This window comes from Oryx dammah, unplaced genomic scaffold (assembly GCF_014754425.2).
Source record: "Oryx dammah isolate SB20612 unplaced genomic scaffold, SCBI_Odam_1.1 HiC_scaffold_11, whole genome shotgun sequence".
NCBI classification, from domain to species: domain Eukaryota; kingdom Metazoa; phylum Chordata; class Mammalia; order Artiodactyla; family Bovidae; genus Oryx; species Oryx dammah.
In genome coordinates, this window is record NW_024070195.1 from 28,981,162 (window position 1) to 29,007,746 (window position 26,585).

Genomic DNA, 26,585 nt, shown 5'->3' on the forward strand with positions numbered 1-26,585 from the left:
ACAAGGCTAGAACACTCTTAACACCTGTATGTGCTTTGCACGTCATCTCCCGTCACCCATGGGGGAAGAAAAAGAATGGTGAAATTGATTCAATAAAACCTCAGGAAGCTTCAATATCAGGTATGGTGCAGAGGGACTGCTGCTCTGATTCTGTAAGAAAAAAATGCACATACAAGTTACCATATGAAAAAAAAAAAAAAACAAGTTACCATATGCCACAGCCAAGGTTACTGGAGCGAAAGTGTTCTCTAGGTTACATATGTAAGCATTCCTGAGGTGACTGAAAATATTTTCAGAATGAAAACCCTGAAAAGGGAAAGAATACATGTTTGTCAGCAGGTGGACCTGGGTATTTCTCCCTGAGGGCGCCGGGGGTAGTGCAGTCTGGGGCAGAAGCGTGGGAGTTCACCAGATACACTCTGTGGTTGATCATTTCCATACTTCAGAGCACTCGGTCTCTAGAGAGGAAAGACAGTGCCTCCTCAGGGTTGAAATGTCACTTTCGATCAATGTCAGGAGTGCTCTTTGGAGATGTTCAATTTGTAAGTCTGTCAAGGGATTGGGTATTTATTTGAGCCTGCTGTTGTTGCCAGTTTGCAAGTCAGGAACTTGAGTTTTATGTTGGGTTCTGCCTTTAATTAGCTGGTCATCTGGACTCCCTGGGTCTTCCTTTATCACTAACTAGTTACAGATCCTTGGATAAATTTTGAAACTTCTTTGGTTTACTTTTTGTGAAAAATATAATAAAAATGTATCACAGAGATGTTGTGAGGATTGAATGAGTAGTATATTTAGGACAGTGTGTGGAATACACACAAAAGATCTCAAGTGAGTCTACACAGTACCCCCTTAAGGTATGATTTGGGGGTAAGAAAAATATATGTGAACATTTCTTATTATGAGACTTCTTACTAGTGAAGAATCCAAAATCTAATGATCCTTAGCCTCTGTGATATCACCCCCAAGGATGAAGCAGGTGCCATTGTGAAGTAAGATTTAATTGGATTATCTTCCTAAGAAGGAGGTAGCAGTCAGTAGTCACAGCACCAGAGTCTAGGCTGAGCAGTAAGAGACTGGGACATCTGTGGAAAGAATATTTGAATATAGGAATGGTGCATTTCATCATATATGATTTTGATTTATCTGTATTCTGTGTGTGCACTGTGGTGTCTTTGGAGCTTTCTGTATCTTGTAACTGAATGAAAGCATGAGATATCTGGAGGGATGAAAAAGTGCTACGAATGTAATAAAATCATTATTTCTTAAAAAAGCTAGAGAACAAGAACAAATTTCATCATAATTATTACCCCTGAAACTAACATGATATTGTACATGAACTATATTTCAATATAAATAAATAAGTAAATAAAAGAAATTCAGGTTTGGTAATACCACATCAGCTTCTCAGGGGGTGCTAGTGGTAAAGAACCTGCCTGCCAAGACAGGTAGGTATCAGAGACACAGGTTTGATCCCTGGGTAGGTAAGATCCCCTGGAGGAGGGCATGGCAACCCATTCCAGTATTCTTGCCTGGAGTATATCCCATGGACAGAGGAGCCTGGTGGGCTGTAGTCCATAGGTTTGCATAGACTCAGACACAACTGAAGTGACTTAGCATGCACAATATCACTTGATTGCTTTAAACCTTTCAGCAGCTCCCCAAGGATTTGAAATTAAAATATGCTTGCTCCTTGGAAGAAAAACTATGACAAACCTAAACAGCATATTAAAAAGTGGAGACTTTACTTTGCCAACAAAGGTCTATATAGTCAAAGCTAAGGTTTTTCCAGTAGTCATGTATGGATATGAGAGTTAGACCATAAAGAAGGCTGAGCACTGAAGAATTGATGCTTTTGAACTGTGGTCTTGGAGAAGATTCTTGAGAGTCCCTTGGACTGCAAGGAGATCAAACCAGTCAGTCCTAAAGGAAATCAATCGTGAATATTCTTTGGAAGGACTGATGCTAAAGCTGAATCTCCAGTATTTTGGCCACCTGATACAAGGAGCTGATTCATTAGAAAAGACCCTAATGCTGGGAAAGATTGAAGGCAAGAGGAGAAGGGGACTACAGAAGATGAGATTGTTGAATGGTATCACTGACTCAATGGACATGAGTTTGAGCAAGCTCTGAAAGATGGTGATGGACAGGAAGGCCTGGAGTGCTGCAGTCTAGGGTCTCAAAGAGTCAGACATTACTGAGTGACTGAATAACAACGACTCCCCAAGGATTAACTCATTCATGTACCAATATTCTCTTCTATCGTCTACCCACTGCCTGACTGTATCCTCTTCATATCTCCTTTCTCTGCTCTATAATTTATTGTCTGTCATTTTAAAGTTTTTCATAGTTCACCATTGCATTTTCTCATTGTTTTGTTTTCATTCATATAACCCCTTCTCTCCAGCATGTATTTCCCTCCTCTCTACACCCACCCCTTTGCTTCATTAAAACCTATAGAACTTGATCTCAGCTCCAGTAGATACTCAGGAAGCCTTTCCAGTACCCCAGTATCCTGAGTTAACAGTCACCTCCTACTGAACATAGAATACATGTGCCTATCTACATTAGCATACCTATCTCAAAATTTTATTTTTGTCTGTTATGGTTTGCATTCTCCATAGACAATAGGTTCCTCTGAGAAGAAACTATTTATTATCTTTGATACCCTGAGCCCAGCGGAGTGCTTAGAATATCAGTTTAGTTTGTGCTTTATTACTGTTTCACAAAGATTTTTTAGGAGAGATCACCTCTCTTTGTCTCATTCTGGTAGACCTTTTTGATCTTGTGTGTTTTCTCAGAAGCTCAGTCATGTCTGACTCTTTATGACCCTATGGACTGTAGCCTGCCAGGTTCCTCTGTCCATCAGATTCTCCAGGCAAGACTACTGGAGTGGGGTGCCATTTCCTCCTCCAGGGGATCTTCCTGACCCAGGGATAGAACTTGATATTTATCAAGTTCTACCAGACACATTTATTTTGTGCTGCTTGTAAGGATTAAAGCTTTTGAAGATATAGATAAGAAATGAGAGATTTGGTAAAAAATAAAAGAAGTGAAAAGGTGTACTCTTTTGTGTAGATACATATCATAAGAATCCAAGATATTTGTTTCTAGAATGTCTGTTGTGACATCATGCCATTTCCATAAGGCAGAGGAACCAGAGATCAAATTGCCAACATCTGCTGGATCATGGAAAAAGCAAGAGAGTTACAGAAAAACATCTATTTCTGCTTTATTGACTATGCCAAAGCCTTTGACTGTGTGGGTCACAATAAACTGTGGAAAATTCTAAAAGAGATAGGAATACCAGACCACCTAACCTGCCTCTTGAGAACTTTGTATGCAGATCAGGAAGCAACAGTTAGAACTGGACATGGAACAACAGACTGGTTCCAAATAGGAAAAGGAATATGACAAGGCTGTATATTGTCACCCTGCTTATTTAACTTATATGCAGAGTACATCATGAGAAACACTGGACTGGAAGAAACACAAGCTGGAATCAAGATTGCTGGGAGAAATCTCAATAAACTCAGATATGCAGATGACACCACCCTTATGGCAGAAAATGAAGAGGAACTAAAAAGCCTCTTGATGACGGTGAAAGAGGAGAGTGAAAATGTTGGCTTAAAGCTCAACATTCAGAAAACGAAGATCATGGCATCCGGTCCCATCACTCCATGGGAAATAGATGGGGAAACAGTGGAAACAGTGTCAGACTTTATTTATTTTTTGGCTCCAAAATCACTGCAGATGGTGACTGCAGCAATGAAATTAAAAGACACTTACTCCTTGGAAGAAAAGTTATGACCAATCTAGATAGCATATTCAAAAGCAGAGACATTACTTTGCCGACTACTGTCCGTCTAGTCAAGGCTATGGTTTTTCTAGTAGTCATGTATGGATGTGAGAGTTGGACTGTGAAGAAGGCTGAGCGCCGAAGAATTGATGCTTTTGCACTGTGGTGTTGGAGAAGACTCTTGAGAGTCCCTTGGACTGCAAGGAGATCCAACCAGTCCATTCTGAAGGAGATCAACCCTGGGATTTCTTTGGAAGGAATGATGCTGAAGCTGAAACTCCAGTACTTTGGCCACTTCATACGAAGAGTTGACTCATTGGAAAAGACTTTGATGCTGGGCAGGATTGGGGGCAGGAGGAGAAGGGGACGACAGAGGAAGAGATGGCTGGATGGCATCACTGACTCAATGGAGGTGAATCTGAGTGAACTCCGAGAGTTGGTGATGGACAGGGAGGCCTGGCGTGCTGTGGTTCATGGGGTCGCAAAGAGTTGGACATGACTGAGCGACTGAACTGAACTGAACTGAATAGGTGTCTAATGTCACTGTCCATGCAATTCATGATGTAGGAAAAAATTTCAAGTTCCATTCTTTGAATGGAACAGTTTTCTTTACCCCGTACTTGAAAAACATTCAGGGAATGAATAACTTGGATTCTCTCACTTTTCATCCCAACCTTCATAATTGATGACTTATTTCAAAGTCAGCGCAGGGACTTCCCTGGTGGTCCAATGGTTAGACTCCGAGCTTCCACTGCAGAGGGCACGGGTTCAATACCTGGTTGGGGAACTAGATTCTACATGGTGCACAGTGTGACCAAAAAATACAATGAAGAGCCATAAATTAAAAAAAATACAAACTTGAAGCCAGGCTTCCTTGCTTAGAATCCTAGGATGCTAATGTATCAGTTCAGTTCAGTTCAGTTCAGTTCACTTGCTCAGTCATGTCCGACTCTTTGCAACCCCATGGACTGCAGCACACCAGGCTTCCCTGTTCATCACCACCTCCTAGATCTTGCTCAAACTCATGTCCATTGAGTCAGTGATGCCATCCTATCATCTCATCCTCTGTAATCTCCTCCTCCTGCCTTCAATCCTTCCCAGCATATGGGTCTTTCCCAATGAGTCAATTCTTCGAATTAGGTGGCCAAACTATTGGAGTTTCATCTTCAGCTGAAACTGAAGTTCTTCCAATGAATATTCAGAACTGATTCCTTTAGAATTGACTGGCTTGATCTCCTTGCAGTCCAAGGGACTCTCAAGAGTCTTCCCCAACACCACAGTTCAAAAGCATCAATTCTTTGACACTCAGCTTTCTTTATAGTCCAACTCTCACATCCATACATGACTACTGGATAAACTGTATCTTTGACTAGACCGACCTTTATTGGCAAAATAATGTCTATGCTTTTTATATGCTTTCTAGGTTGGTCATAGCTTTTCTTCCAAGGATCAAGTGTCTTTTAATTTCATGGCTGCAGTCACCATCTGCAGTGATTTTGGAGCCCCCCAAAATGAATTCTTTCACTGTTTCCATTGTTTCTCCATCTGTTTGCCATGAAGTGATGGGTCTGGGTGCCATGATCTTTGTTTTTTGAATGTTGAATTTTAAGCCAATTTTTTTTCACTCTCCTCTTTCTCTTTCATCAAGAAGTTCTTTAGTTCTTCTTTGGTTTGTGCCATAAAGGTGGTGTCATCTGCGTATCTGAGGTTATTGATATTTCTCCCAACAATCTTGATTCCAGCTTGTGCTTCATCCAGCCCAGCATTCCGCAAGATGTACTCTGCATATAAGTTAAACAAGCAGGGTGACAATATACAGCCTTGCCTTACTCCTTTCCCTATTTGGAACCCATCCGTTGTTCTATGTCCAGTTCTAATTTTTGCTTCTTGACCCGCATACAGATTTCTTAGGAGGCAGGTCAGGTGGTCTGGTATTCCCATCTCTTTCAGAATTTTCCACAGTTTGTTGTGATCCACATAGTCAAAGGCTTTGGCGTAGTCAACAAAGTGAAGTAGATGTTTTTCTGGAACTCTCACTTTTTCAATGATCCAAAGCATGTTGGCAATTTGATCTCTGATTCCTCTGTCTTTTCTAAATCCGCTTGAACATCTGGAAGATCACGGTTCCTGTACTGTTGAAGCCTGGCTTGGAGAATTTTGAGCATTACTTTGCTAGTGTGTGAGATGAATGCAGTTCTGCGGTAGTTTGAATATTCTTTGTATACCCTTGCACAAATTCTGAAATCTCTTTGTCTTGGAATTCTCATCTGTAAAATGGGCATAATACAACATCTTTCACAATCCCTCATCCAGAAAAGAGCCGACTTCCAACGAAAATCAGATTCTATCGTCAGCCAAGACATGTTGGTCAAAGACAAAAAAAAAAGTCAGGGCATATTTAGGACTATCTGCTTAGATTGTAGGAAGCTGTAAATTACAATATAGTTAGAGCTCTTTAATTCATAGCCACATTCTTGAGCAATATGGTAACTGGTATTATAAAATTATTCTAAGTCCCGAAGAGAAAATCAACTACTTCATCTATGCTTTTGGATAACCTTAGCCTGACCTACTTTCTGAGTATACCCCAGCATTTACTTATGGGTGTATCTTTTTTGATTAAAGCTATCATAAAATTCAGGCGTAATGCCCGAGAGATAACACTAATGGAATAACTTTGAATTATTAAGAAACTCCAGAAAACCTGGGGGACTGCTGTACATCCATGATTTTTGCTAATGCATTGAAACAAAGGGCCTGTCTCTTGTGATTCATTAGAATCATCGTGAATCTCCTCTGATTGCTATTTCTTTCATGCACCACCGGGGTGCATGGCTGCCAAATGAAAGAGGACGTAAGATGAAAGAAAGAGGTTTCTGTCCCTAAAAATCATCTGGGACCGTCATTTAAAAATTGAGATACTAACCTTAATAAAATACAGGGGAACCAAGATGAATAAGCCTGGATATTACCTAAAAGTATCTTCCCTTAGGACAGCAATCTCTATGACAGTTTTCTTTAGTGGTAATAATTCAGTTCCCACCTGGATATATCAGCCAGGGAGAACATTCTTGCTCGTAAGATGCATATTTTTTATACATATTTTAAACCCTTGCTTATTGTGTATTTTATATTATCTTCTTTTTCTTTGCTTACCTGGCTTACACCTTTCCCTTTATCTCTTCCGTTTGGCAGGTTTGAAATTGTAACACCAACATGAGTTCAGGATCAGACAGATGTGCACCTGAATCTTGTGCTCTTAACTGAAGAACATGAACTGTGCTACTTGATATCTTTAAGCTTCAATTTCTTATCTGTAAAATCGGGGAGAGTGACAATTATGGAGTTGTTATAAGAATTAAGCTTGATTACTACTTCCATGTTATTAAAGACATACACTTCTTTATTTAGAATTGGGTACCCAGAAGTATCTGACCCCTCTACCTGACCTCAAGTTGCTCAGAGTTGACTGAGGAGAAGAGATGAGAAGCACTGACTGGTATAATGCTGTGTGTTACTAGGGCTGTGTGCGGTGCAAGCCTTTATGTCCATGTGCTAGTTCATCAGCCTGTCCATATTGTTTAAAGGCAACTTCGAAAATTTCAAAAGTTCTATCTATATTTATATATCATGCTGCTGCTGCTAAGTCACTTCAGTCGTGTCCGACTCTGTGTGACCCCATAGACGGCAGCACCCAAGGCTCCGCCATCCCTGGGATTCTCCAGGCCAGAACACTGGAGTGGGTTGCCATTTCCTTCTCCAATGCATGAAAGTGAAAAGTGGAAGTGAAGTCGCTCAGTCATGTCTGACCCTCAGCGACCCCATGGACTGCAGCCTTCCAGGCTCCTCTGCCCATAGGATTTTCCAGGCAAGAGTACTGGAGTGGGGCGCCATTGCCTTCTCTGATTAAAGATAATCAGAAAGAGGGAAAAGAGAATCAAGCTCTTCTCAAAGCACTATTTTGTATTTATTTTCAGACTTTTCTTCTGTGTGTTATATTTATATATATTATTATATATATTTATATATATATATATTCCTAGGTATTATATATCTGTAAATAAATGGGTTCACATTAAATACTGCATTTTGTGAACTTGCTTTCCTCCTCAACAATGGACTTGCTTTCCAGTACCACAATTTTTTTTTTATTAAAAATAATTTATTTATTTATTTATTTTTGGCTATGCTGGGTCTTCTCTGCTGTGCAGGCTTTTCTCTAGTTGTGGCAAACGGGGGCTGCCCTCTAGCTGTGGTGTGCAGGCTTCTCATTGCTGTGGCTTCTCTTGCTGTGGGGCATGGGCTCTAGGGAGTGCGGGCTTTAGTAGTTGCAGCTCCTGGGCTCTAGAGCACAGGCTCTAGTTGTGACGTATGGGTCTGGTTGCTCCGCAGCATGTGGGATCTTCCTGGATCAGGGATCCAACCCATGTTTCTGGTATTGGCAGGTGGATTCTTTGCCACTGAGCCACCAGGGAAGCTCCCAGAGCCACAATTTTTAAATGCCCTTTATTTGGCATTTAAATGCTATCTTGTGGATAACTCTCGTCCTCTACTTCACTGTTTCCTCTTTCAAGGTTTCCCAGGGGGGAATTCAGTGATCTCTCTACAAAGGTAATTGCTGCCAGGGCTTGGTTATAGCAGATTGCTGTGGCATTGTACTGGTGAAGTTTGATTCCCAGATTTCTAAATGTTACTTTTAATCTCTGCTGTGTGATTGGACCTTTGCCAAAAAGGATTAAATACTGGACCAGGTTGCTCTTCATCATCCCCCCTTATTCTCTTCAACACTGTAGCACTTAGAACACAGTGAAGAAAAATTTCAGCTCTACAGTTTTATAAAATCTAACTGACTTCACTGGCTTGTATTCCAAACTAATTCAGAAACAAGGCTGAAATTTTCTTTTTCATAGTCTATGCAGAAATGTTTTTTACACAGAATACTAAGTAATAGATTCTTGAAAACAAAATTATTTTCTTGTCTTCTGGGTGCATTATTTAGTCACAAATATCATTTATATATATATATATTTTGGACACTTCAGCTTCCCACTTCATGTGTCTACTTTCAAGAAATTCTCTCTGATTCCCATTCAGAGTGAGCTGGAAAAAGGAGTGTCTAGATCTGTGCAACTTGGTGTCTAGGTCTTTGTTTTTCCCTCCACCTATAGCTGTGGCAAAGTAAGGACTAGTTTTTACGTGTTATCTGCAGAGTTGGTTAGCAAGATTGGTTCTGAAAATAGTAAAAGAAGTTCTTTAAATGGGTAGTGTTTTGGGTGTGCCTTTGGTTATTTACTTCAAGTTGGAAGAGAGCTTGAGGAACAAATCTACAGTGATTCAAGGGCAGAAACTAATAGGTTGGTCAAATGGTCATGGAAAGAATAGGTTGTAAAATTGACAACAGTGTTTGGATGCAGGGTTTATAATAGGGGTACAGAGTATGATGAGAGCCATATCTCATAAAAGTGTTTCCCAGAAGTCTTCAACTGATGACAAGGTCTCAGAGGTGCATTGTCCATTTCCTCCTTCAAGTCAATATACTCATGCCCCCGATTAAGGCGAGTGTTGGCTGCTTCTTTTCCTCAGAATTACCATGGGTGTGTGAGTGCTAAGTCCCTTCAGTCATGTCCAACTCTTTGTGACTCTATGCTCCTCTGTCCATGGGATTCTCCAGGCAAGAATACTGGAGTGGATTGCCATGCTCTCCTCCAGGAGATCTTCCCAACCCAGGGAATGAACCTGGGTCTCCTGCATTGCAGGCAGATTCTTTATCTTCTGAGCCACCAGGAAAACCCCAGAATTATCATAGTTGATGGCAAACGACTCATTCAAGAATAGTTTCCCTCTTCAAGGGCAACCCACTTTCAATTACTATTAATAATTATTAATAATAGAAATGTATTGGTAAAGCCTTACCCTTTACCTCAATTTAAAAAAACTTTGAAGGTCTCCAAATACAGAAATCCCTGTATAGTTGGCTGAGACCTCTATTTAAACTGTGCTGTTTCTTTCTTTAGAATTTTCAAAGCAAAAACCTACAGATAAAACGACTCAAATAGTTCCTAAGTTCATTTGATATTTTAATTGATTATATGAATATGTACATTTCTGAGTTTGGGTAAGGCTGACTTAATGGTTCAAAAGAGATGTGCCTACCTATAAATGGTTAGGTTTTTGTTTACGAAGTGAAACAGTTTCTAAGCATCGACTTTGCAGAACTGACAGAATTAGGGAAGTTTTAAAAAAGACTTAAAGGAAGTTGTTTGTAAACGCAGTTAAGATTTTTCAGTTCCAGTCCAGCCGAGAAATAGAGCTTGTAACAGATCCATCTGACTATTTGGAAAGTTGAGCTGCTTTCTCTAGAGCTGTCATCAACTGACCATTCCTAGAACTTTCAAGAAGCACGTGTATTATTAATGTTAGGACAGACTTTCAGAGCTTCTGAGATACAGCTGGTTGTCATGTGTTTGTTGAGAAGGAGTAATATGATTAACTGAAGAGTCATTTTATGAAAAAGAAGGGGAGGAAGGTAAGCCAAAATCATTTAAGATGCTTCAGCAAGGAGTCTCTTCTTTGACTCTGTAGCAAATGTGTCTTAGGCACTGGCTGAGTGACATTTTAAATTTTACATTCACTTATCCTATTTTATTTATTGCATAATAGATTCTCTCACATTCTGTACAGAAATCAGAGGAGAATACCATTTCAGAAGCTCATTATTTTCTTAGGTGTAGTTTTCTTCTACCAGTATCACTTAAGACTCATGATAAATGCTCAAATAAATAGCTGTCCTCATTCAAGAAGTTTGTTACAATATTTTTTTTGGTGGTTACTTTATCTATGATTGTGCACGAGGGACTGCATTTGGCATGGTGTAACAGAAACCTGACTACCATTGTTGTTGTTGTTCAGTCGCTCTGTTGTGTCTGACTCTTTGAGACCCCATGGACTGCAGCACTTCAGGCTTCCCTGTCCTTCACTATCTCCTGGAGTTTGTAAAACTCATGTCCATTGAGTTGGTCATGCTATCTAGCCATCTCATTCTCTGCTGCCCTCTTTTCATTTTACCTTCACTCTTTCCCATCATCAGGGTCTTTTCCAGTTAATTGGATCTTGGAATCAGGTGGCCAAAATATTGGAGCTTCAGCATCAGTCCTTCCAATGAATATTCAGGGTTGATTTCCTTTAAGATTGACTGGTTTGATCTCCTTGCTGTCCGAGGGACTCTCAAGAAGCTTCTCCAGTAACGCAGTTCAAAACCATCAAATTTTCGGCACTCAGCCTTCTTTATGGTCCAACTCTCACATCTGTACGTGACTACTGGAAAAGCCATAGCTTTGACTGTATGGACCTTTGTCAGCAAAGTGATGGCTCTGCTTTTTAATATGCTTTCTACATTTGTCATAACTTTCCTTCCAAGGAACAAACATCCTTTAATTTCATGGCTGCAGTCACTGTCTGCAGTGATTTTGGAACCCCCAAAAGTAAAATCTGTCACTGATTCTACTTTCCCCGCTTCTGTTTGCCATGGAGTCATGACGGATGCTAGTGGCTTAGCCAAAAAGGGATGACTTTTTTGTATTATATAAAAAGTACTGAGGCTAGTGGTTATTGAGGTCCGAGGTAGCAGTCCCTTGAGATCACTCATGCATGTCTCAGTCATCCTTTATTTTTATGCCCCATCATCTTGGGTGTGTGGCCCTTGTACTTTTGGTTCCATGATGTGTGTGTGAGTGCACATCTTCAGTCATGTTCGACTCTTTGCGACCCCCTGGACTGTAGCCAGCCAGGCTCCTTTGCCAATGGAATTTTCTAGGCAAGAATACTGGAATAGGTTGCCATTTTCTACTTTGAGGGGATCTTCCCAACCCAGGGGTCAAACTTTCCATCTCTTGCATATCCTGTGTTGGCAGGCTGATTCTTTACTACTAGTGCCACCTGGGATGGCTGCTTCAGGTCCAGACCACATTACAAGCATAAAAAGAAAGGAACAAAAAATTGCTTATCTCAGTAATACAAAGCATTTCTAGAAGCCTCTGGCAGAGTATGGCTTATATATTATTGTCCAGAAATGTGTCACCATCATTGCTGCAAGGCAGGCTGAAAAATATTGATTTTAGTTAGCAAATTGCCTGTACAATGTCCATCAGAATGAGGGGGAGAATGGATTCTAGATAGGTAAACAGTGGTTCTAACAAAATGGACTTCTACTGTATTTTACCTTTCTTCCTTAAACTCTGCCTGCCATGGCTAGATTTTATTGACTTACAGCATTGTCTACTCCAACACTGAAAAGTTAGTGATATATTTCTCTAGAGTAATTATTTGCATATAAATGAAATTTGAATATGCATAAAAATCTTATGAGGTTTTCATGAGAGCCATTTTCAGTGAAGAGGTCGCCAAATTATCCTCTTAATAGTACTGCCAAATATATAATAATGTTTCACTGCTAAGAAAATTATTGTATTAAGCATGATTCCTGATTAACTAACTTTGAAAACTCACCTTTTGATGAGTGCCATGTAAATGAAATTTTTCCTTGGACTTGAGAAATCATCTTTATCCTATATGATTGTATGCCTATTTAAAAAAGTGGATAAAGTGGGTTTTTCTTGCACCTGATAATCCTCAGATTGGTAAGGGCAATTTAATTTTCCTGTGGCTCAGTCACAAAAGTGATATCTCTAGCTTCGTTGGCAATAGAATGACTTGCTTCCTTAAGGGAAGACTTAATTCCTTCCTAAATTTCACTGGTGTGCTCTTCCAAAGGAGGAAGTCTTCAAAGGACAAACTTTCTAGATTGCTAAATTTCATTAAAAAAAAAAAGAGTCCTCTGGGAAGGAGACACTTGAAAAGAAGTTCAATATTTGCTTACTGCCATCATCAACTCTGCCTGTCACAGGTGGAATTGTTAAAAAAAAAAATCAAACAGAAGCTCAAAGCCTTATAGTTGATTTGTTGTTTGCCAAAGGAAAAAAATATAGGGCCAAAATGTTGTTGCAACCAAAATAATAGAGCTTTTAAATTGGTTTGTCATTATTAATTCAGTGGTAAAGTTTTGGATGAGTCCTGAGGGACATTTTAGCTGTAGAATGTTGATGTTTTTTCTTAAAGAAAGGCATTAGAACTGTTGTTAAGTAAAGTGGTATTTAAAAGTACAGAGGAATAGTAGACATAAGAAATGCAGCAGGAGATAAAGGCAGAAGAAAAAAGACATCCTAAGTAAATTTTGATTTAATTTGTGTTTAATAAGCTATCTAAATTCACTCAGCTTCCTTTTTTTCCCCCTCACAGTTATTTCTTGATAGTGAATAGCTATATATTTAACTGAGGAGAAAGACTGATATTTAAGTTTAGCATATTGTTCTCAGTATGGAAAAAAAAATTAAGGGATAACCTAGAAAGTCACATTTCCTAGGGAATGAAGAATTAACATGGATAATTAAATAAAATTAACCATTTATTTATTATCGTCTCTCAACAGCTATTTAATTCATTTCTGGTCCAATAGAGCTTTAATTAAGGGCATTAAAGTAACTTGTCAATTAAGAGTTTTTGGAAGTCTTGCTGGAGGTACAGTGTTTATTGTCAAAAAAAATGTAAGTAATTGAAATAGCTCTCGAGTCAATTAACACAGACACACAGACAGTAACGGGCTGAACACGTTCCCAGCCTCTTTATCTGAGCACCAGTGACTCTTGGAGCAGGGGTAGACTGCTGTGTGCTCAGGCTACCAGGCTGGGAGTTCTGGGCAGCAAAGCCCCTAGAAGCAGCCTTCCTCAATGATGATGAGAAAGGGAGGATAAAAACCTTGGCTTCCTTGGGTGGGATAAATACGAGGTGATTTCATAGCTTCTCCCAGAGGTCCTTAACGGAATTGACACCCAGCCACCGAGAGCACTAACTGGTTCATTGGCACATCCTTTATTGTCTGCCTATCCTTCCTGGTTTCACTTTGCCTTGCCTATACTGGGGCTTCCTAAGGTCACCTTACAAATAAACTACTTACCCTCAAGTTCTTGTCACAGAGTCTGCTTGTGGGACGATCACTCTTAAGATACATCATCCCAAATGAAATTACTTGACTTTTATAGGAAAAATAGTGAGTTTTAAAACTTTTTTCTAATTGCCATGCTTATAATTTTTTTTTACAAGAATTACTTAGTTATATTAATTATTTGCTCTTCTTTTAGAGTCCCAAAGTGCAATATTTGTTTTTATGTTCCTTTTCTACTCAGTGGGGAAAAAAGAGAGCTTCATAGCTTCAAATGTCTATGACAAAATGAGAAATCTCTACTATTTTTGTTCTTTTCTATTTGCCGTTCTAAGAATTTTACTAGCAATAGCTACAGAAATGCTATTGTGAAATAAACTGATGTGATTATGTTCACTTAAGAGATATAAATATTCCCACTTAATGGTTTATCACTGAATTTTCTGCCATGCAAATCAGGTGATCAGAATAAGAATTTTTCCTTACAAAGTCAAACATTTTATAAAGTTTGGCTTCCGTGCTTCTCTTATGCTTTTATTTCCTAAATTAATACCGCTATATTCAAGAAAGTGTGGAGAAAAGAGAAAGCCTTGCACTGTTAATGGGAATGTAATTTGGTGTAGCCACTATGGAAAGAAGGTTGGAGGTTCCTGAAAAACTAAAACTAGCATTGCCATATGATCCAGTTATCCCACTCCTGGGCCTCTACCTGGAGAAGACTAATTCAAAAAGATCCATGCACCTCTATGTTCATAAAAGCATTATTTATACTAGCCAAGATGTGGAAGCAACATAAATGTCCAGTGACAGATGAATGGATAAAGAACATGTGGCATAAATACACAGTGGAATACTATTCAGCCATAAAAAAGAATGAAATAGTGCCATTTGCAGCAAAATGAAGGGACCTAGAGATTATCATACCAAGTGGAGTTAGACAAATACCATATGATATCAACTATCTGTGGAATCAAAAAATATGACATGGTTCAGTTCAGTCAATTCAGTCACTCAGTTGTGTCCAATTCTTTGTAACCCCATGGACTGCAACACACCAGGCCTCCCTGACCATCACCAGTTCCCGGAGTTTACTCAAACTCACATCCATTGAGTCGGTGATGCCATCCATCCATCTCATCCTCTGTTATCCCCTTCTCTTCCTACTTTCTGTCTTTCCAAGCAATCACTTTATGAAACAGAAACAGATTTACAGGCATAGAAAATAAAACTATGGTTACCAAAGGAGAAAGGAGTGGAGGGGGAATAAATTAGGAATTTGGGATTAGCAGATACAAACTACTATATATATAATAGATAAACAGCACAGGGAACAATATTTGGTATCTTATAATAAACCATAAAGGGAAAGAATATTAAAAATATGTATATATATACACACACATGTGCACACATATAAATGAATCACTTTGCTGTACATCAGAAATGAACACAACATTGTAAATCAACTATACTTCAATAAAAAAAGAAATACTCCCATATTTTTTGGTTTCTATAACATTATAATCTTTTTCTGCCTTCTGTCTACCCAATGAAAGGGTAATAGGCAGGAAGGCCAGGGGTCTCTAAACAGAGGAAACAGGCTGGAAGTGTCAGACATTTTTTATCTCTCTCTTAAGCAGCAGGAGGAAACAAACAAGTGTTAGATTTTTTTCCCCTTCTCTGTACAAGTTAAGAAAGAGGTTCTTTTAAAATTCTGTGTTGCCATGATGACACCTAGCTCCACCTGAACTTAACTTTTCTCAAACCTTGAGTTAACCAATGCATTTTTCTTATGGAAATGTTTGTCTTAAACTATGTTAAGGAACTATGTATTTACCCTAGACTGTCTTTTTTCAAATTCTGCTTAAGACTCAGAACCGGTAAGGGCTCAACAAACCTATATGTTTTACTCACACCTTGTTCTCCTAATCTATGTTAATGAAACTATATATTTACTTGGAAACTTGCCTTTCTTCAAGATTCATGTCAATCATTTTACTGCCCAGGATGACTTACCTGGTGCCAATGTTATCTCAAAATGCATGTTGTGGGTGAGGGGCCTGATGCCATTCTGAGTTTTGAGACATCTCCTTTCTCTAATTAACAGCTTGCTGATAGGTATATCAGAGGATGAGATGGTTGGATGGCATCACTGACTCAAGGGACATGAGTTTGAGTAAACTCTGGGAGACGGTGATGAACTGGGAGTCCATGGAGTCGCAAAGAGTCAGACATGACTGAATGACTGAACTGACTGATAGCTATATAACATACTGCTAAAGGCTAGCAACCCACTCCAGTGTTCTTGCCTGGAAAATCCTTGGCACAGAGGAGCCTGGTGGGCTGCCGTCTATGGGGTCTATGGTGTCGCACAGAGTTGGACATGACTGAAGCGACTTAGCAAAGGCTAGCAGAGGGGCACTCTTTCTGCCCCCTTCTGATGTCTATGTCAGAAGCTTTCACTATCTCTTTTATACTATAATAAAACTTTACTACACAAAAGCTCTGAGTGATCAAACCTTGTCACTGGCCCTGGATTGAATTCTCCTCCAGAGGCCAAGAATCCCAACATCTTTGTGGTTCAGCAACAACATTTCACCAGTGACCCCAAAGAAGAGTCTTTCCCTAATAGATACTTTATAAATATTCTCTGAATAGCTTATTGTGGGGGTAGCTTCTTAATCTTCTGTTGTAGCAAGACTGTGCAACCTTGAATCCAGAAGCCACCTGATTGTGGCAGGATTTTCATGGAAATACTTTCTGAAAGTATACCACAGAGTACTATTCTAATCCTCACAACAATTTTGTGAACACTTTGTTCCCTATATTAAACTTAGTGCTATTTAAAATGAGCTTTCCCCTTGGCTCAGTGGTAAAAGAATCTGCTTGCAATGCAGGAGTTGCAGAAGATACAGGTTTGACCCCTGGGCCAGGAAGATCTCCTGGAGGAGGGCATGGCAACCCACTCCAGTATTCTTGTCTGCAGAACCCCATGGACAGAGGAGCCTGACAGGCTGCAGTCCACAGAGTTTCAGAGTCAGACACAACTGAAGTGACTGAGCACGTGTTCACTATTTAAAATACCCAGAGTGTTTTCTGTTTGAGTGAACCAATACAGCATCTGGTACAGAGGTCTGCAAGCAACAGACCTCAAGATTGGTAATTAGGAATTTATTATTTGACCGAGTTGGATTTGAAGGCAGTGAGGAGCAAGTTATCATTAGAAAATGACCCATTATTCCATGACATCAATTACTAAAATAGACCAAGTGATGGTTGCCATAGCATAAATGATGAGCATAAATTACACAAGGACTATGGCATGGAGATGGTTTCCGCAATCTCTCAGTTCAGTTCACTTCTCAGTCGTGTCTGACTCTTTGCAACCCCATGGATTGCAGCACATCAGGCTTCTCTGTCCATCACCAACTCTCAGAGCTTGCTCAAACTCATGTCCATTGAGTTGGTGATGCCATTCAACCATCTCATCTTCTGTCATCCCCTTCTCCTGCCTTCAATCTTTCCCAGCATCAGGGTCTTTTCCAATGAGTCAATCCTTCACCTCAGGTGGCTGAAGTATTGGAGCTTCAGCTTCGGCATCTGCACACTCTGCTAGAGAGAAAATGATGGAATCAGGCAGTATCAACCGAGTCAGAGCGTTTCTATGATGACCCTAAAAAAAACCCTCTTATATCTTGTAGTCACAGGGTTTAGGTAAGTAATTCTCAGGTGCAGGATCTGATTTTGTAATTTCTTAAATTTCAACAGATTTATTTTACATTCTCAACATATCTCTTGTGGAAGTTAAGATTTATTTGGAGGAAGGGATATTGGAATATGGAATAGGGGTATTTTGGAGGATTCAGAAACATCCAAGTAACTCAAACTCCAGAATTTCACAAAACTTCCCATATCAGTAGAAATTGTTCTCCTTCATATGTCTGAAGGTCTAGTCTACACTGCTTGAAAACCTTGTGTTAAACACACATGAGCTTGCTATCTGGCAGGTAGACACCATTTCTTGTTTTCAATCCCTCCCAATACCTCACTGCCTTCTCCTGTAACTAGAACCAGAATGCTTGTTGTTTGGCAGTCTGTCCCCAGTTCACAAAGGCAAGGAGAGACTGAAGGAAGAGGCAGGTTACTCCAAAGTGGTGGGTGGCAGAAGTGGCAACTTAGGTATCCTTTTCCTTGTGCACACTCAATCGCTAAGTCGTGTCTGACTCTGTGACTCCATGGACTGTAGCCTGCCAGGCTCCTCTGTCCATGGGATTTCTCAGGCCACAATATGGTGAAAGTGAAAGTGAAACTGGAGTGGGTTGCTCTTTCCTTCTCCAGGGGATCTTCCTGACCTAGGAATCAAACCCTCATCTCCTGAGACTCTTGCGTTTGCAGGTAGATTCTTTATCACTGAACCATCTAGGGAGCCCCAGCTTTCTTGTACTGTTCCCTGTATTTTCATATTTTCTCCTTGTATTGACTTTCAGAAAATTCTCTTTGCTCCTACAAAACAAAACATATAAATGAATTGTTAGAATGAAGTGTTTCTTTTCTCAGGATATTTTCATTTTTGCATGATTAAAACCTCGAGTTATGAATGTATAATAATCAAACTTCAGGAATCAGAGAGGATTTTGAGAAAAAATTCACTCTAAAAATTTACCTGTGATTGTGGTGTGATGCAAAATGTATGGTTTTCAGATTCTAAATTATGGGGTTGATTTGGTGAAAAGTTTTAGATGGGGAAAGGCTGCTGTTTTCTATTATACTTGGAGGTTATCAGTACATTTTTAGTTCCTTAATAGAAGCCAATGATGTGATTTACAAGCAGCATATTTCAGGAAGGGTGAAATACATAAAGATGGCATTATTCAGGCAACTCCATCATAACAATATGACTCCCTTTGGGAAAATTTCTTTCAAAGGCTTATGAACCTGATAATTCTTCAGTGAAAAGATTCTACTGGACAGGGGCTTAGGTATCTCTAGAAGGCCCAGAGAGGCAAGTGCTGAATAAGATGTAATCTTAGGGTTTTAAATTAAGTTTAACAAAGCCTGTAGGATAATTGAGTCCAAAATTCTCTGTATACTGCAAGATTAATGTTTGTGGCTCTAAGAAAAGATTTCTGTAGAGATTAGGCTCTCTTTGGGGCAGAATGTCATTACAACAGTAAATACATAGCTGGAGAGAAACCGAAGTTCATGGGCATGTTTCAGTCCCATAGGCTGAGCTATTGCTGTAACTCTTCTGTCTTGCATTCTCTATGTGGAGGACTGGAATTCTTTGATTTCCTGAGTGAAAGGTCTGATACTGACAAATACAAACTCTCCCTATACTTGGAGGATGAAATTATCTGAGTTGTTAAGAGCAAACGTCACAGACCACTCTGCTGTTTGGACTACAGAAAGTCATCAGAGCAAAGAAATGATATGGATATAGAGCAAAGTAGACACTGTTAGGTCTAAAGTAATGATGATCAGGCCTGTACTGGACATGTCACATTGTCACTGTTGACCCAGTTTTGTTTGATCAGGGGATGCAGCCAGCCTTGGGCTTGGATAGATCTTTGCTGTGTATTTTAGAATGAGGTCTGCAAGTTGCCATGGAACATGGCTTCAGTGATTGTGAGACTTGGTTTGTTTGGCTTCCCTTAAGCTGTAGTAATAAACAAGCATGGCATGTTGAAAAATCTCCTTGAGGTTTCCTCACTAGTCAGACTAGAGATGTAAACGTTGCACAAAGCCGGCTATGATCTTCATAAGACTCAGCTATTAATCATATGCATTCCTCTCCCCCAGTCAATCAAACTGTTCAAGCATCTCTCCCCCAGGCCCCTACTGAAATAAGTCATCTACAGAATGAGATAGCTGCTCACCTCCTATCTCTCCTAGTAGATGTAGGGAGTTCAAACTGTTGGTAGCATTACCATATCTGCATCTACATGGCATTGTGTCTGGTGGCACTCTAACTTCTGGTCTTTCAAATGATACTCAATTAATATGCTATGGTAGTTGCATGATAAGAGCTTCATAAAATGGCATCTGATATCCGTTCAGTGCCCGAGTCTCAAGTTGAGAAGGTAAAACATGGTTATTACCTGACATCTGCTCTCACCAAATGTTTCCTATTTCTTTCTCTTATACCAACTCTCTATCTATAGGTTACAAAGAAGAGATTGTAGTCCCAAATTTTATAGTAATTTGACTGGGGCTATACAACTGAAATTGGACAATTGAAATGCTTTCTTTTTGTTACCTCATACCTACATTCCCTGGTGGCTTAAATGGTATAGAATTTGCCTGAAGTGCAGGAGACCCAGGTTCAATCCCTGGGTCAGGAAGATCCCCTGGAGATGGGAATGGCTATGCACTCCAGTATTCTTGCCTGGAGAATTCCTTGGACAGAGGAGCATGGTGAGATGGGGTCTACAGTCCATGGGGTAGAGTCACTCATGACTAAGTGACTAACACTTTCTCTTTCACACTCTAGCTAGAGGCTCAGAGCAGAGGTTATATACCCCAAATTACCCTTTACTACTCTTCTTTCGGAGAAAGCAATGGCAACCCACTCCAGTACTCTTGCCTGGAAAATCCCATGGGCAGAGGAGCCTCATAGGCTGCAGTCCATGGAGTCCTGAAGAGTCGGACACGACTGAGCGACTTCACTTTCACTTTTCACTTTCATGCATTGGAGAAGGAAATGGCAACCCACTCCAGTGTTCTTGCCTGAAGAATCCCAGGGATGGGGGAGCCTGGTGGGCTGCCGTCTATGGGGTTGCACAGAGTCAGACACGACTGAAGCGACTTAGCAGCAGTCGCTTAGGAGCAGCTCTTCTTTCTGCATTTAATCTAAAGAGGAATGTTGAAAGGAAACGTGCATGAAGTAGTGAACGAAGGTGTGGCAGATAAACCTTATGGTGTCCCCCTGCTATTATTCTCCTGAAACTCTTGCCTTTTTATAATCTGTGGGCTGGACCTGTGCCTTGCTGCTAATCAGTAAAATAAGGCAACCATGAGGGGATGCCACGCCCTTGATTGTTATGTTATAAGGCAAAGGTGAAAAGATTTTGCATATATGATGCAGGTCCCAAATCAGTGATTTTGAAATAATCAATAGGGAGCTTATCAGGTGAAATGAGGTGAAAACCCTCAAAAAAGAAACTGGGCCTTCCCAGAGTAACAACTCTCCTGCTGGCCTTGCAGAAGTGTGCATTGGGATGGGATTGCCAGTAGAGAGGGCCATGTGGTGGTGAGCTGGCAGCACCTTCCGTGAGCTGAAAGTCTCAGTGTTGAGACCGTGAGGAACTGAATTCTGCCAGCAACGTCATGGACTTGGAAGAGGACCACTCTTCTCAGATGAGAAGGTGGCTATGGCTGCCGCCCTGGTTACAACCAGTAAGACCCTCAGCAGAGGACCCAGGTAAGACTCCTAACCCACGGAAACGAGGAGATAATAAATGTGTGTTTGAAACTGCTAGTTTTGTTATGTCCTAACAAACAAAACCAAAAAACTTCATTCAGAGGTAATACATGAAGTTTAGAATTTTTATGACTGTAGATTCAAGGGAGAGGGGAGCACAGACTTTCTGCTCACATAAAACAAGTGAAAGACGAAGGACACTCTTTTTCACATTTGCACCTCTGACGGGAGACTTGCAGCCAGGTAGGCTCAAGTTATTAATCTGCCATTTAGTAAAGGATTAGCCAAATGATTTGGAGCAAGTTCTCTAACTTCTTTTAACTTGTCTCCTCATTAGAAAGGGAGAATAACAACAACAACTTTGTAATACTGTTTGGGAGGGTAAAGGTAGTATATGTAAAATGCCTAGCTTATAGTTTATTAAAAAAAAAATTCTATCTTTTCACCAAGCTGTTCTTTACATTTGCGATGCTCCTCTTTCGTGTATATGTTCACATCTCACATATACTTCTAGACAGCTCACGTTGCTTTGTGATTACATTTTGCCAGTCCCTGAGCTAGACTGAAAGCTCCTGGAAGGCAGGAACGTGTCACACTCTTTGTGTTCCTAGCATGTAGCCCAAGCCTTGGCATCACGGAGATGCCCCTGTAACACTGCCGCTCAGCTGGATCTTCCCTTCTGAACGCAAATATGTTTGTTGCCTGTATCACTCATTTGGTAATTAAGGACTATCTTTTCTATTTTTCAAGTGTTAATTATACTCTTGTTATTTGAATTTTCACACGCAAATTCCAGTTAGCAAACAGATTATAAACTCCTTCAGGTAAAAAACTACACATATTATATTTTTATATCTCATACTTTGCCTATAACAATGAAAGCACATGTTCCATTTGTTAAAAGAATAAAAGACTGAGGAACTTGGGTAGGAATATTAAATTAAATGGACCTAAATTAAATACCTCTGGGTTAAAATAGTGTGAATTTTTACTTAGAGTCTAAATACTTTGAAAGTATGATATTTACTATATCATGTAAGTTTATTGATGTCCCCTTTTTTGATACACTGAAGTATCAGTGTATCATTTCACTTCAGTGTATTGTACCAAACAATTTTGTGGTGTGAAATCTAGCCTGGGAATTTTAATGGAAAATTAGTCTTGAAGAGCTTTTTGAATTTGATTTTTAGTTAGAACTCATCTTATTTGCATTTTATTGCACATTAATTTTGAACTAATTTAGGATTAAATGAATGAGAATAATTTTAAAATCAAGAAACTGACTTAACCATAGGAAGCAGTTACTTCTCAGTGTGAAATGAGAAATAAAATATTATTTTCATCTCAGAGGTCATTCTATTAGCTAAGAAAAAAATCTTTTAAAAAGGCTTCCTGAAGGAAATTAATTTATATTAAAGAACATATGTTAATTTAACTATTGATGAGGAAAACTTGTCACTTGGATTTACTAACTGAAGAGATGTAACCAAATATCTCTTTGTCTTCATGATTTATCTCCAATTATTGTCCAGTCTGTTTTCATATTTTCTAATTGTCATGCATTTAGGCTTCTTTAGAAATATCCTATCATTATTTATTAGATATATAGAAAGCTATTAAGATGTCATGAAGTTTTCTGTTTGTTAATTTTATATAATAATTTCTTTTTACATGCTAAACTGTTGACTTATCAACTATTTATTTAACTTTTTTTGTTTTATTATTTTGTTTGTATATTGATCTTGTATACTGGGATTTTGATGAATACACTGTTTCAAAAGTTTTTTTTTTTTTAATTTATGGTAATTCCTGGGTGGTCCAGTGGCAGGGCTTTTGCTGCTGGGCCTGGGGTCAGTCCCTGGTCATGGAACTAAGATCCCTCAAGCTGCAAGGTGCAGCCAATAAGTAAATAAATACATGAATAAATAAAATAAAATTCCTTTGGATTTTCTGCCTAGATGGTCAAGTCATGCCAAAGAGACATGTTTGCCTTCCTCTCCAATAGGCATGTCTTTTATTTTTCTTGCCTTTATGCACTGGTCAGGACTGATGATGACTGGGAGGGTTGAGGACAGACATCCTTGTCTCACTCCCAGTCTTAGGAAGGAATCATTCAATATTGCATTCCTAGCTTCCTGAGACTTTTTCTAATGAATGGATTTTGACTTTTATAGTATACCTTTCTGCTTCTTGCTCATTATGAGAATGGTTTCCTGGCTCCCCTCAACCTATGTAAACAGAAATGCCCATTATTTATATTAGAATCCCCTTAGGAAACATGTGCCTCACCTAGAAGAAAGTATAATTTTTCTATTTTCAAAACCAGAACATGAGAGAAAAGAAAATTAAATTGTTACTCACTCACTGACAATGAGTAAATTGTTTACTTCATCTACAAAAATACTGAACTAGATATCTTATAAGGTTCTTTTCAATTATTGTACTTCACAGTGCTAAGAGGGTATAGTGCTTCTGTGTTTGCAATTGGAAATCAGAAAGTTTTGAAGCAAGCTAGAACTGCTCTGAAAATATAGGTCTAGGTAGGGCAACAAAACAAGAGGAAGTAGGCAATGGTGGACAGCATGAAGGTACTAGGTGCTTAAGAAACTGTATGTGTACAAAACTGGAATGCTCAAAAGACAGACAGAGGAACATTAAAAGAAACACTAAATTTCATGAATGACTAGGACAATTATCTAGCTTATCTATGTCATAATAGTTATAATCATTCAAATATATCATGTTTGAAAACATCAATTACATTAATGCAAAGACATAAATTCTTATTATTAAGGTATTCTGTAAGAAGCTAATGGAATATATTTTTAAGTGAAAAGAAGACAGGTTTTCTACACTGAGAGAGATACATTATTTTATATTATTCAGCCTTTTGGAAGAAATTTTGTCTTACTTCCAAAAGGTTCAGGTAAATTCCCAACTTCACTTTCCGAATTTGATAAATTATGCAAAAGTTTCCTGGACTTTATCTTGGTCATTAATTTTTTTTTATCTGAAGATTTCCTAAATGTGCTTTTGCTTTATAGATCTTTGTGGATTTATTATTAGGTAAAGTAGTTTCCCTGGAGAAGAAATGGCAACCCACTCCAGTATTCTTGCCTGGAAAATTCCATGGACAGGGGAGCCTAGCAGGCTACAATCTATGGGGTTGCAAAGTCATACACAACTGAGTACACAAACAAAGCAGTTTACCAACTCATTTATCATTTCATGCAATTTGTTGTGTTTCTTGGTTTATTAACAGTTAAACTAAAATCAGTGATTTTCATTGCATCAAACAGGCTTAGATTCCAGTATCTTATCAATAGCCAGATTTATCTCTTGAGTTGTAGCTTACTACCTTGTCAGGCAGTCCAAATGGCCTCCTGGTAAAATGTATTGTGTTATAGTGATTTTAAGAGTTAACCATATCCTGGGTCTGAGATATTTTGAGTATCTAGTATCTTTTTAAATTTTTAGTCAGTTGCTTGAGAAATTTTAAAAGTTGGATAGATAGGTATTGACTGCTTGATATACCATCTATGAAGAATTTGGAAAATGTCTCTTAAAGAAAATGCTTTATTGAAAAACTCCTTTATGGTTATCTATACATTTTTAAGAAGAACCAAAAGTGATAAGAGTTACTTTTAGTTAAATGACTTTTTAAGCATTAACCAAAACTTAAAAGATCTGTACTGTGGGTCTGTAAGATGGTAAAAAATGTGTTTTGCTGCATAGTCTATTAATTGCTTTGATATGTCTTATTGAAACAATTCTGGGAAGTGGAAACTTAATTAGCTGGCTGACTCAATTTAAAAGAGATTTTTCAAGTGCTATCCCCCAAAGCATTAACCTCAGAAAGTTCCAGCTGGAACCCAAGATTTAGCCGAGGTACATATTTTATGACAATTATCCCATAATAAATATGCTTTCTACTGCTAGTTTCTATACTCTGCTGTAGTTGCTTAGTCCATAAAATCTGAAATGATGCGGGATTGTGTTTAAGTCTACTGGTTTGAAGAGATGTAGCACTCTGCAAAGTGAGGCCCTCACAGATGGTCCAGCCTCAGAAAGAGTCAGTGATTTCTCCCTGATCAATATTTTCTACAGTTTTGTGTTGGGAAGGCCTGGAGCTAGTGGGGAGATTGACTCCTGAGAAATAAAGAAGGTTTCCTCATCCAGGCTGGAGCAGAAAGTTGAATGTATGCCAACAAGCTTGAGGAAACATATATCATGGGAAGTTGAGGCCTTTTTAAAAAAAAAACTATTAAGGACAGAAATGTTTCTTCATCTAAGGAAATAGATTCATTTGAAAAGCACAGTAACAGTGGTACTAGTAATGTGGGCACATTTCTTTCTTCCTCCTGATCTTTCTGAGGGGGCTGAACTTGTGAAACACTGTGTTCCTCCCCACCTCTTAGCTACCTACCTTACTCCAGTTGAAAGGGGTGCTCATGTCTGGTAAATTTATGAAGACATTAAGCCAGGAGTGAATATCCTCTGCTCCTTTACTCAGGAAGTATGAACATAGTCGAGTTCTTTTGTGTGGAAAGGCCATTTAGTTCTTACTTTAAGCTCTCCACTCCAATTTAGTCTTTATGAATTATTACAGTGATATTTTGGTCTTTACCAGATTCCCTTTCTTTTATTTCTAAATGTGTCCAGAATCTGGAGACAGAAGTATATCCTATTTTTGGGCCTCGTGGGAGACCCTAGCAATAACATCAACTTACATGTACAGGGTGGTTCATGGGTGTCCAGTCCCAAGTAGTCCTTGTTACTCATGTCAAGATAGAGATCTTCCTCACAATTGAAATGTGCCCAATGCCTTTATCCTGATGCTGCTGAGTCGTTTCAGTCGTGTCTGACTCTGCACAACCCCATAAACTGCAGCCCACCAGGCTCCCCCATCCCTGGGATTCTCCAGGCAAGAACACTGGAGTGGGTTGCCATTTCCTTCTCCAATGCATGAAAGTGAAAAGTGAAAGTGAAGTTGCTCAGTTGTGTCCGACTCAGAGACCCCATGGACTGCAGCCCACCAGGCTCCTCCATCCATGGGATTTTCCAGGCAAGAGCACTAGAGTGGGTCACCATTGCCTTCTCTGGCCTTTATCCTAGGTAACTGTAATTTTATAACCTTAATATTTTAATTTTAATAAGGGCAAAATCTCCATAATTCAAATAGAATTATGGAGTTTTAAGGAATAGATACATGTTTTAAGGAAATATCTTTTTATGCAGAATTTTCTATAATGCATGATTCTTCCCAAACCCAAATCTCCCACATAGTTCACACATTGAACAAACACGATGCTTTTTGTTGATATTTCCCAAAGCCACAACATCAATTTCATACAGATTGGTTTCTTGGAACTCAG